This window comes from Trachemys scripta, chromosome 5, assembly GCF_013100865.1.
Source record: "Trachemys scripta elegans isolate TJP31775 chromosome 5, CAS_Tse_1.0, whole genome shotgun sequence".
In the NCBI taxonomy this organism is placed as follows: Eukaryota; Metazoa; Chordata; order Testudines; family Emydidae; genus Trachemys; species Trachemys scripta.
The window spans coordinates 41070584-41084341 of NC_048302.1; positions in this window are offsets into that span (position 1 = coordinate 41070584).

The following is a 13758-nucleotide window of genomic DNA, read 5'->3' on the forward strand; positions in this document are numbered from 1 at the left end:
TTGCAGACAAAATCCATGGCTATAACGGAATCTTGAATCCACTCTGAATACAAGTTGGTTTTGGTTTTGTGTGAACATGTCACAAAACCCTCATTATCACAACCACTACAGCGAGTAACTACTGCTAAAGAAACAAATCTAAACTTATCCAGAGATGGTCAATTTGATCTTCAAATAGCCTACTAACTAAAGAGAACCCCCTGCATTTGTAACAAGAACATATGCCACTTAATGTTTTAAAAATATCTACTTAGATATTTCTTTACATGTATATATACCAGAGTTTGATATTTATGAGGTGTCAGTTTTCTAAGGGTATAAAATTCAGTCTTCTATAAATACACAGTAATGTAATTATTAAGACAGCATGGAAACTGGTATTCATATTCATTTGTGGTGAGAGCACCAATCTTAGATATGAATAAATGCAAATATTGCCTCAGTGTGGAATATTTTGCTATAGAGAAGTAGGTGTTTTCACACCTTCCAAGTCTTCCAGAGCAGGCCTGTTTCCTAAAAATGATTTGTCCAGTCCACTTTTTAAACCTCTCAAGTGACAGTGCTTCCTAATCACTTCCTTAGGCAGACTATTCCATTGCCTAATTGTTTTCACTATCGGGAAGTTATTCCTGCTATTAAGCATACATTTTCTTTTGTTTAATTCATCTCATATTACATGCAGATGTTAGATACCTGAAGGAAAAAAAAATACCTGAAGGTCATGCTTGGAGGAAAGATTTGGAGTAAAATGGGAAGGTCAAGGAAGGCTAGCTCAGAGGACATTGCTTCCTTCCTTACACTACAGGCTCAGGGTGATTCTTTCTGCATCTACTTCAATTCCACCAATTGTATATATTTGTAATGAAGCAAACTGCCAGTGTGGAAAACACAGAGACACCAAGGCAAAGACTGAGAAATACACCCTGATTATAACAACTTCCCTCCCTGAAGCCTAATATGAAGCCCCAAGAGAGACATAGTAGGGAAGGAAAGGGGTTTTCTCCACCCTCCAGCCCGTATTTTATAGAAGAGACCGAGACACCCTTACCCTAGAGGAATAGTTCCTCAGGGCACTGTATTTGCTCTGGATCCAGGAACCCAGAAGAAGCTAGCCATACATGTTGGAGAAAGCTATCTTTGAATCATGATGTGCATGGGCTGGGGTATGTTGCTGTTTTAGAGCCTCCCACAGCACGGCACATTGGGAGAAACGCATGATTGCAGGCTCCGCTAATGCTGAATGGGGACACTGTAAACTACCATCATATGTTAATTTTCTTGCATGTGTTTTTGTTAGTGGCTTTTCTCCTTTTATCAAAGCTTGTATATAGCACCCATCACTGTAGTATCTCAAAACTATTACTTAATTTGTCCTTAAAACTCTTCCATGAGTTAAGTATTAATATTTCTCTTCTACCGATGGGAAATTGAGGCACAGCTTGATTATGGTCCCAATCCTTCAAGCTGCTCTGCATAAACAGTCCTCTGTACCTACAAAGAGCTTCAGTGAAGTTGATGGGACTACACAAAGCCATATGGACCCATCCACGTGGAGTTTGTCACAGGATCAAAGCCTAAGGGACTTTGCTCAAAGTCACACATGAAATGTGTGGGAGAGCTAGGAAATAAATCCAGACCCCCCTGAATCTCAGTTCAGTGCCATAACCAAAAGAACACTTCTTTGGAGGTGCAAGGGCAACCAACCCCTTCGAATCATAGAATATCAGGGTTGAAAGAGACCTCAGGAGGTCATCTAGTCCAACCCCCTGCTCAAAGCAGGACCAATCCCCAACTAAATCATCCCAGCCAGGGCTTTGTCAGGCTGGGCCTTACAAACCTCTAAGGATGGAGATTCCACCACCTCCCTGGGTAACCCATTCCAGTGTCATTACCACCTCATCTGGGGGACAGCTCTTACACACACACACACACACACACACACACACACACAAAAGCCTTGGATGCTGAATGGGGGTAGTCATCCTAGGTAACCCATTCCAGTACTTCACCACCCTCCTAGTGAAATAGTGTTTCCTAATATCCAACCTAGACCTCCCCCACTGCAACTTGATACCATTGCTTCTTGTTCTGTCATCTGCCACCACTGAGAACAGCTGAGCTCTATCCTCTTTGGAACCCCACTTCAGGTAGTTGAAGGCTGCTATCAAATCCCCCCTCACTCTTCTCTTCTGCAGACTAAACAAGCCCAGTTCCCTCAGCCTCACCTCATAAATCATGTGCCCCAGCCCCCTGATAATTTTTGTTGCCCTCCACTGGACTCTCTCCAATTTGTCCACATCTTTTCTGTAGCAGGGGGCCCAAAACTGGATGCAATACTCCAGATGTGGCCTCACCAGTGCAGAATAGAGGGGAATAATCACTTCCCTCGATCTGCTGGCAATGCTCCTACTAATGCAGCCCAATAGCCTTCTTGGCAACAAGGGCACACTGCTGACTCATATCCAGCTTCTCATCCACTGTAATCCCCAGGTCCTTTTCTGCAGAACTACTGCTTAGCCAGCATATCTACCTCTCCCCACAGTTTAGTGTCATCCGTGAACTTGCTGAGGGTGCAATCTATCCCATCATCCAGATCATTAATAAAGATGTTGAACAAAACCGGCCCCAGGACCAACCCTTGGGGCACTCTGCTTGATACCGGCTGCCAACTAGACATCGAGCTGTTGATCAATACCTGTTGAGCCTGACAATCTAGCCAGCTTTCTATCCACCTTATAGTCCATTCATCCAATCCATACTTTTTTAACTTACGGTCTCCCACAGTAGTCTTGCCAGCATCAAAGCCTTTGTTAAAATCAAGATATATCACATCCACTGCTTTCCCAATATCCACAGAGACAGTTATCTCATCATAGAAGACAATCAGGTTAGTCAGGCATGACTTGCCCTTGGTGAATCCATGTTGACTGTCCTGATCACCTTCCTCTCCTCCAAGTGCTTCAAAATGGTTTCCTTGAGGACCTGCTCCATGATTTTTTCCAGGGACTAAGGTGAGGCTGACCAGTCTGTGGCTCTCCAGGTTCTTATTCTTCCCTTTTTTAAAGATGGGCACTATATTTGCCTTTTTCCAATAGTCCGGGACCTCCCCTGATCACCATGAGTTTTCAAAGACAATGGCCAATGGCTCTGCAATCACATCAACCAATTACCTCAGCACCCTCGGATGCATTAGATCTGGACCCATGGACTTGTGCATGTCTAGCTTTTCTAAACAGTCCTTAACCTGTTCTTTCACCACTGAGGGCTGCTCACCTCCTCCCCATACTGTGTTTCCCAGGATAGCAGTGTGAGAGCTGACCTTGTCCGTGAAGACCGAGGCAAAAGAAGCATTCAGTACTTTATCTTTTTCCACACCCTCTGTCATCTAGGTTGCCTCCCCCATTCATTAAGGGTCCCACACTTTCCCTGACCTTTTTCTTGTTGCTAACATACCTGTAGAAACCCTTCTTGTCACCCTTCATGTCCCTTGCTAGCTGCAACTCCAGTTGTGTTTTGGCCTTCCTGATTACACCCCTGCATGCTTGAACAATATTTTTATACTCCTCCCTAGTCATCTGACCAAGTTTCCACTTCTTGTAAGCTTCCTTTTCGTGTTTAAGCTCACCGAACAGGGCCGGCTCCAGGCACCAGCCTGGCAAGCAGGTGCTTGGGGCCGCCGCTCTGGAGGAGGGCGGCACGTCCAGGTATTCGGCTGCAATTCGGCGGATGGTCCCTCACTCCCGCTGGGAGCAAAGGACCTCCCGCCGAATTGCCGCCGCAGACCGCAATCGCAGCTTTTTTTTTTTTTTTTGGCTGCTTGGGGCGGCCAAAACCCTGGAGCCGGCCCTGTCACCGAAGATTTTACTGTTAAGCCAAGCTGGTTGCCTGCCATATTTGCTATTCTTTCTGCACATCAGGGTGGTTTGTTCCTGCGCCCTCAATCAGGCTTCTTTAAAATACAGCCAGCTTTCCTGGACTCCTTTCCCCCTTATATTAGCCTCCCAGGGGATCCTGCCCATCAGTGCCCTAAGGGAGTCAAAATCTGCTTTTCTGAAGTCCAGGGTCCGTATTTTACTACTCTCCTTTCTTTCTTTCACGAGGATCCTGAACTCAACCATCTCATGGTCACTGCTGCCCAGGTTGCCTTATCTCCTGCAGACCAGAGGAAGCTAAGATGTCAGATTGTTTTAATGGCTAAAACCTGAAACACATACAAGAAAGAAAAAAAATCCAGGTAAAAAAATCAAGGGAACTGAAGCTGCCTGAAGGTAGAAAAAGAGGCTTATAAAACTGGCAAATGTGAGTTCAGATCTGAGGGCTAGTACTTTCTTAACAAAACTGGGCCCTAGGAATATGCAACTGTCACATGGACTTGGGTCAGGAGATTTCATCCACATTTTAATGAAGTTTGAAATAAAAATACATGGTAAAATATTTTTACATATAATAGAGTTGTGACTGGTCTAAGCATTGTTTTCCTTCACTGATCTGATCGCTTTTATACCTGTTGGATTTAATGCTTACATCTGCACTGTGACAATAAATGTTTCATGTAGCAAGCACACAAAAGATTGTACAAATGGATGAAGTAGTTTAAAGAAAATAATTCCCTTCTTCCCCCTTTCCAATTCCTCTCCAAACATTCAACCAACACTCAAACAAACCCCTGACTCAATCATTTCTAGGGGGTTTGAAATAGGTATGTTTTCCATATTACCTCTCAGTCTGGGGAATCTCTTGCATTTCTTGGTTCTATTTGTAATTAAAATCTGAATACAAGAAAGGCTCTTGGGGAATTCCTAGCCCATCCAAAGGGCCATATCCTGGCCAGCCCCTGTGCAGGTGTGCATGGGGGAAATAAGGTGGGGAAGGATGCAAGGGGCACTTTCCCTTCTTGTGCCAATGCACAAAGGATAACTAGAATGATCCATTGAGAGAGTATAGGCAGTGGGAGGGATGGGGTGAAGCACAATGGGGGACGCAAACTACATCCTATACAAGGATGTGATAGCTGTCATGGTAGTGCATGTTGTCTGGTAGTCCACAGTAGGAATTCTGGCTGAGTTCTGAGTCTTCGGCTGCTCTGAAATCTAATGCACCTGATCATGCCTTGGACAATCTAGTTCTGAAACAGGAAGTACAGGAAATCTCCTGAGAAACAGTGTATGCAAAATTCCCATCCCAAATTTGCAGATCAAAAAGGTTTCAATTAGGGCTGTCAAATGATTTTTAAAAAGTCACGATTAATCACAGCTGTAATCGCACTGTTAAACAATAATAGAATACCAATGTAAATGTATTATAAATATTTTGGATATTTTTCTACATTTTCTAATATATTGATTTCTATTACAACACAGAATACAAAGTGTACAGTGCTCACTTTATATTTTTATTTTTGATTACAAATATTTGCACCGTAAAAAAGATAAAAGAAATAGTATTTTGCAATTCACCACATAGAAGTACTGTAGTGCAGTCTCTTTATTGTGAAATAGCAACTTACAAATGTAGATTTTTTGTTACATATCTGCACTCAAAAATAAATCAAGGTAAAACTTTAGAGTCTACAAGTCCATTCAGTCCAACTTCTTGTTCAGCCAATCACTAAGACAAACAAGTTTATTTACATTTATGAGAGATACTACTGCCCGCTTCTTATTTACAATGTCACCTGAAAGTGAGAACAGGCATTTACATGGCACTTTTGTAGCTGGCATTGCAAGGTATTTACATGCAAGATATGCTAAACATTCGTATGACCCTTCATGCTTCTGCCACTACTCCAGAGGACATGGATAGAGATTAGAGAAATAATAAAAAGGGAGCTAGAAAAATGGATGTAAAATGGGGGGGAAATGCAAGTTGAGTGAAAAGAATCTAAAATACATATATTCAATAGAAGAGGAATGGACTTCAGAGTAGGGTAGGATTATAAACACAAATTAGCTATTAGTTTGCAATGTTATGTGCTATATATACACACATTATTGTCTGTTCAAATGTCCTGTTTCAGTCTTCAGTCTAAAACCCCAACATATAAATACCTAGAGAGAAAATGAGGTCTCAATTCTGTGAGGGTCTTAGGCACAGCTACTTTGGCCACAGCTATATAGTTTTCTCTAGGTGAAAGTATTCCCATCAATTATCCAATCTAAACAAGTCACGTGTGATTAAAAATAGCCCCCACAATTCTTATTTTTCAAATGTAATCCAAATCTTTATAACCAAGTTAACAGATTCCAATGGTTTCTTCTATGAGTTTCATCATTTGAATACACTACATCAGCCAGATTACAAGATCACATCATTTAAATCCTGTATTATTTATACTTAATCCATTGATCACACAATGAAATATGGCTGTAATGCTATCCACTGTCCAGAAAAGACTATTATAGTGTAAAAGCCCTTACGGGTGTTTAAAGTAAGGTATTCTTAAGACTTGTGTTTGACTTTTACCTTCCAGCTAAGATTAAAGGTGATGTGGAGAATAAAAAACAATTGTTCTGTTGAGTTTTTATTTTGGATTTCTATGATGTACAAATAATGGCAACTGGTGCCTTTTTTTTTTAACATAGAAATTCAGGTCTACCTTGAAAGACATCCTAAAATAATAGTAATAATAATAAAAAACCACAGAACAAAATTTTCCCACAAAACCTTTCAGGCCTTCTATATATTGCATAAGAAACAAGAAAATGGCACAAACCCAATTAAAAAATCCTTCACAAATCATGTTTAAAAGAAACCCTAGTATGACAAACTCAGTCCACCTACTAACTTTACAAATGGCCCCTGGCGTTTGGGGTTTGAATGCTGGGTTACCTCAGAGTTTGCAAATATGGACAGAGTTATTCTGTTTCAGAATATTGAGCTAAGAAAATAATTCACATCACAACAAACAATTTAATTACTTTTTCCAGTTTACAGTTTACAAAATATTTAGAAATTTCAGATTTCCTCATTATTTGAAATTGTTTGTGAATTTCTTCAGTGATCAGAATGGGAATTACAAAGGGGAAATGTAAGAATCAAATAAACTAAGTTAAAAAGCTAACTTTGAATTGTCTAAGTTTAAAATCACTTTTTATGAATACTCTCACTAATAAAGATGCAATGCTGAAACATGCATGGAAAATGCAGACAGAAAGGCTGCAAACACCATTAAATCAAAATTCACTTTTGAGTTCAAATTACCTCACTATGGGATATTTCTCCACTATTCTTTCAGCTCTACAGAGTACATACAATGGAAATTGCCCATGCAAAAAAAAGTCTATAAGTGACATGACATCTTTGCCAGACATTCAGCACACCTGAGAAGACCAGCTCTAATTTCCGTTCTTTCACTCTCTTCATCCTGGACTGGCCCCTATTCCTGTCCTAATTTAAATCAGCCTACGTCAACTACTGCAGTCCCACCAGGACTGCTATATTGGCCAGCAATCAGCCCCAGGCCGATCCCCTCCCTACTCCGCCACAACCTGGACACACCTTTATGTGGTGAAGGGGAATCAGGTGGTGTAGAATCAGCTGTGCCAGCTCTGTACCACCTAATTATTTCCTTCCATTAGATGAATCCCCTTTAGGGCAACTTTCCACCTAATTTGCTTTGCTGACACAGCACAAAGCAGGGGAAGTTGTGGCTAAGAATCTAGCCCATAGGCTGAATTATGCTTGCTGTTTTCCAAGTCTATTTTATGGCATATAGTACAGATGTGGTCTAGTTAAATATTGGCATGATGTTTACAGCCACATGTAGTTCAGCCTCCATGCCTTTCACAAAAGCAAACGCTAGGGCAAACACAGCCACTTATTTGTTCACATAATACATACAGTATAAAGAACTTTGAATACCTCATTTACTCTGGACCAGTTTAAGTTTGAATGATGTAACCAGCTATAACCCAGCAAAGAGGAACCTGGTCCTTTTGCTATACTGAGCTTCATCTTACACTTTTTACCTTTCAGTTCTACTTTTCTTTTAGGTTTTGGTACACGGAGACCTTAATGAATCATTTACTATGAAAAGTAAAGTATTAGGACTTCTCCAAAGTCAAAGAAACTGCAGCCCCAGTACAAATTTCCATGTTAATGATGCAATCTTTTAGTACGCTTACCAACTAAAGAGCTAAAGCATTTACCCTACGCTGAACAGTATACAGTATATCCATGCCTGGCAGCTCTTGCTGGTTTACCAGGTCTTTAGTTTCTCCAGCAGTGTATTTAGCTCCACCTAATGGTTTCCTTTGTGATTTCTGAGGGGACATCCAGTACAGAGGTCATGTTCCTAGTCAAGTGCTAATTGCATGTTCTACAAGTCCCCAGACTAGCCTAGTCTTTTAGAAGTACCCAATTCACTCTGATGCTTTTAAAGCTTTCTAGCTCCAACAATTGATATACTCTTCTATCACTGAAGAGGTTGAACTATTGCCAGGGGAGTGGCAGAAACCCAGTTTCCAAAGTGCTACTCTTTAACTGATTATTAAATACAATGCAACAAATGGAGAAAGCACAGAATTGTTGCTAAAACATGGAACAGTTCCTAGTTGTTCAACAGACTGTCTCTGTGGCCTTGGGCCAGTCACTAAACTGGCGTGCGCCTTGTTTTCCCCATCTGTAAAATTGGGATTAATAAAACTAACCCACCTCACAGTGTAGTTGTGGGACTTAATTAATATATGGAAAGAACTTTGATGTCCTCAGATGCAAGGCATTGTATAACTACAGCAGGCTAATGCATGTGGCCATTTCTACAGCCACAGCTACTATTCAGCAATTTTTGTTTATGTACCATGAAATAAATGGAGATATGCCCAAATAAGATTAATTAGAAAATTTACAGTCTAGCTATAGTCTAATAACTGACCTCCAGTGTACAGTTGTCATAACAGTTGTGCCATACCAGCAGGATAACAGGTATTGGGCCATGAGATCAGGGACAAACATGGTAATTGCTTTAAATTCTAGACACTACAGAATCAAGTACCTAACAAGTTCCCAATAAGCAACCAGACACACATCTAATAACAAAATGGTCTTTAGCCTGGTGGCAAAAAGGGAAAGGATACAAATATCTTAAATATAAAATCATTGTTATAGTAAAAAATTAAACCTAATTAACCCCCTTTAATCAGTACAAGGATAATCTTGCCCTTTGTGGTTCCTCAGGTCTAGTCTTCCTTTCAGATAACAACAAAATCTTTGACCCTAGGCCTTGATGCTCATGGTTTTGAGCCTCACTTCTTGTGTCCTGGGGATTGTTTAATGGCCTTGTTTGCGTCCCTTTCTTTTAATCTCCTCTACCAGCTAGATAATGAGATGGTCCCATGTCCTTCATTCAACTGGCTCTATCTGTGGGTGGCAGACGAGAATCTATTCTTTATTTGTCCACTCAGGGCTTCTTCATGTCTCAGGAGAATATGCAGCCCTGAGGAGTCCTCCCTGGCCTGCTCTTCGACATTATAATGCCTGGCTCTGTCTAAGCAGCAGGTGGTCTTGCTCTTTCCCCACTCTCATGGTAACCCAAGTGGTCATGCAGCAGTTTTTTGTTCTTCAGGAGACTGATAAGGCTGCTTGTCTCCCCTGGATTCTCCTTCCACCAGTTCCCAAAAGCACTGTCCACAGCTGCTTCCACTTACTCTGCTACAGTAGACAATAAATAATAATAGCAGCAGTTCATACAGAAATGTTATACTTACTGGGCTTGATGCTCTCCCTAGCCCTGGTGCCCTGGGGAAAATCAGGAAAAAAGAAAGAAGGTAGACTGAGGCCTCAAGTAAGAATGTCTCAAAATAAGGCTGCAAAAGCATGCACTGGTGTGGTGAAAAGAATGAGAATATGCAAAAGTAAATATTTGAGAAGGACTTGTCAATAACCTCCTTAGCGTCTGGTTACACAGCACTGTATAATGTTTACCATGCTACTATATGCAATCACCACCTACTGTACCATAACACTGCTTTCTAGAAGGGGAAATCAGTATGGGCAACCTAGACATATAAACCAGAAGTGTGGTGTCTCATTTTATAATCTCTTTATTGGCTCTAGGGAGAAGGGGAATTATTCAGTGAGGAATTGTGTAAGTGGTGTTTTTGTCAAACATGTGCAAAATGAGAAACAAACATTTAAAATAGCTGAAGGGCAAAGGAGGTGCTGCCAAAAATGCATGATGGAGAGAAGAAAATTAAATTTAAACCAAGTGCTACTAGTATTGCAAAAGAACAAGAAGCAGAACCCTCTACTGTAAACAGCACAGGAGCTGAAGTGAAAAGTCTGTGAGAGATGGGAGAACTGAACTAAAGCAGTAGCGCTGGCAAAGCCATCTGAAGAGTCATGAACATGCACAAAACCAGGATGGTGACAGCAGCCATAGACCCAAATAACCTTGATAGCAGCTTCTCTCCCTACAGTGTGCAACTAAATCTTAAATACAGCCCATGATTGGACTTGGCTTGTCTCAGGCCCAGATATTTGGGATTATAATTCTCTTCTTTTACCCCACTAAGAATTGTTCTCCTTCTTTTAACAGAATAGGGTACAAAGTGGACAGCTATTTGCTAAATAGAATTTTAGGAGAACAAGATTGCTCTCTTATCCACTGTAGCAAAGACAATGGCTAATATTTAGCCTAATGCCCTAGCCCATGCTGATGTGCTCATGAAATGGGTCACATTAACTTTTAACTGCAAATGAGGGAAACACAAGAATGAAAGAATTTACTTTATAACTTTAAAAAAGTTATGGTGCCAGAAGTTGAAAAAGTACAGCAAGGCCTGGAACAAACAGAGGAATTTTGTAACTCAACATAATTTCTTTCACCATTTCCTGTCTAATGGATGAATAGTAAGGGCCATATTTTTTTTAAAAATGTCCCCTAGAAATATTGTAGTTTTGTATGCTCCAAAGTTGTTTTTCCACAAACCAGGCAGCTAGACATCTCAATGATCAGATTTGCACATTTTGTATGCTCAGAATTGCAGATATATATTTGGAAATCAGGTTGAAGCATGTTTGAAAATGTGCTTCTGCTAATTCAAGACTAAGGCCCCAGTTCAGCAAGGTGTTAAAGCACATTTCTAACTTTAAGAATATTAATAGTCCCCCAAAGCCAGTGGAACTGCTCAGAAGTCACCTTCTAAAATCCTAAAAATCAGGCACCTTCATAAGTTCCTTGCTGAATCAAGGCTTGAGTGGAAAACAATATTTTGTGTTAGTTTGAGTGCATGACTTGTCCTTCATAAAGCTTATGAAGTTTGACAAGGCTGATATTGGTGGAATAGTAGGAGACGATGGCTCTTCTATGTATAACCACACTGTAGGTAGCTAGCAATCCATCCAATGAGCTATTTTAGGTGGCCTGCCTGATAGTATGCAGTGATGTTTCAGAGGGCCAGTCTTATCGTTTCCTTGCTATCATACAGAAGTTGTATTTAATTCTCTTCTTTCCCTCCCCAAATAAATCTGGGAAGATGTATATTCAGGGATCAAAGAAAGCTTACTGAGAATATTAGGGTAGATATTGGAACAGAAGCAGGAATGGCTGGAAGATGTTCATTTGTACAATGCTAGCTCAAACTGCTAAAGTCTGAGTTAATACCAACCTTCTAAGTCACTTCCAATTTTCTCTTGTACTGTAATTGGAGATAATTTTGTGCCTGAATGTATTATTGCCTCAAGGGATGAGAAGACAGTCCTGCACCTTTTATAGGACTCAAGATCTTGAATGTTCTGGCTGTGGATGTCATCTTATCATAACCTTGATTTTGGATTTGATTATAACCAAAAATTAAGCTGAATTTCTATATTCACTTAAAGGATCCTGAAATGGAAGTGTCTAGAATCATAGAAAGCTAAGAGAATATCACCTTCCTATTGAGAAATATTGTTCTATGCCACCCCTGTAGTTACATATTGTATAATATTCCATATTAGGCTAAGAGCTTGATTACAAGAATTAAGAATAGAGGCAATACAGGGTATCCTTGTGTAGGTCATATTAGGACTCTAAAAGGTTTTCAGCTCAGGCCATTTACTTGGATTGTGTAGGAAGGAATTCAGCATGGGATTCCGACCTCCATGAAGTGGCTCTAGCATAATTCTTTTGTGAAAATAGTGTGTGGGGACAGGATTTGGGGACCCACTCATGTAGGGGAGGACTGCACCTGTTGCATGACTCAGAACTCTGCTAACCACATTGTACTTTCCTATAGTATGTACTCAGATAAAGCATAGTCAAGCCTCATTTTGGCCATTATAGTCACTCCATTATGATTACAAAATATCATAATAGCTTTGGCAGTTTAGAGAACACACTGTTTAGTTTCTGTCTTTTACTCTTTATAGCGATGCGCCTGACCCATGAAGTTTGGATCTAGGCCCAGTATTGAACTTTTTGAAAGTTGAGTGTTGTTTGGATTTGGGTTTCCGGTCTGGGCCTATTTCTAATACTTTATAATGCGCAGTGCCAGATGCATTTCATATTTTGCATAAGGGTCAGTGATGTAAGACTATACTTAATATTAGAGATGAGATACAAATGTAAGAATTTTTCAAACAACATTCATTCAAGTTTGAAAGCAAATTTCAGGTCAGGTGTATGTTTTGTGTACGCTTTCTGCAAGTATTTGACAACTCAAGCTTTGCTAGCCTAGATGCAAAAAGAGACAGAATTATAAATTCAAAAGATTAAATAATTGCCAACAGCAATTTTTGTATCCAGAGGTATCATTGGAGATAGCATCCTCCTCAACTTTTAGGCAGATTGAATGACAGTGCCTCTCTCCCCAAATTTTCTGCTTAGATAATGGGATGAAGAGACAGGCCAGCAGAGGAGGGAGAAGGACAAGTGCTGAGTCTAGATGTACGCAGTTCCCCACAACAACTTCTCACTGAGGTTCCAATCTGTTGTTGAGTTGAAGTTGGAGTGTACCTCCTCAGCAGCAAAGAGGAAGAGGCAGCTCTGTTGCAAAGAAGTTGCTGTTTCCTTCTTGCTGGTTAGAGTCTAGGGCAAAAAGAAGAGACACCTCACTGGTTTTGGCCACCTGCACCAGGTTGGGGGAGTGAATGATATTCAGATTCTTTCCTTAACTGCCCAACACAAACCCTGGATAAAGAGAGAGATGCTGGAAACTTCCTAGATTAAGGATGGTGTGTGAGGGGTGGGGGGTGGAGGGGAGGTTGGTGTATTGCTGGTCAAAGAGGAAGAAGGAACAATAAGCTGAGGAATATGAATGTGTGACATGTGGAGATTTAGTGAGAGATGTGGATGGAAGGAAGAGGGGGAAAGGAAAGGCCAGACTAGAGAAAGAGAAAGCACTGAAGGGAAAACACTGTAGATAGAGGCAGAGTGTGAGGGGGGGAGGAATGTCTTGGATAGCGAGGAGAAATAAATATGAAAAATGGTCTGAGGGAAAAAGTAAACTGAACATGGAAAAAGTATGAAACATTAGGGTGATTCATCCACTTGGAGGGAATTCATTAGGGACTAGAAACAGTGTTAGGCATTAATAACATCAGATACCCAGTATCTGGGAATCAAACTGGGTGAATTGGTAGGAGACAGGCTGAAGAGGGACGGAATTGGTTGGGAATTGTGACAAGATGCAGGTTGCAGTGGAAGGGAGAAGACGGAGAAGCAGGTTAGCTGGAGGGATAGCAACAAGCGCAAGGAGAGGCCTCCCAAGGCCAGGACAAGTGGTTCTAGCCTGCCCAAAGTAAGTGAGGAAGGAACATGTCCTTATGCTACCTTTTGCA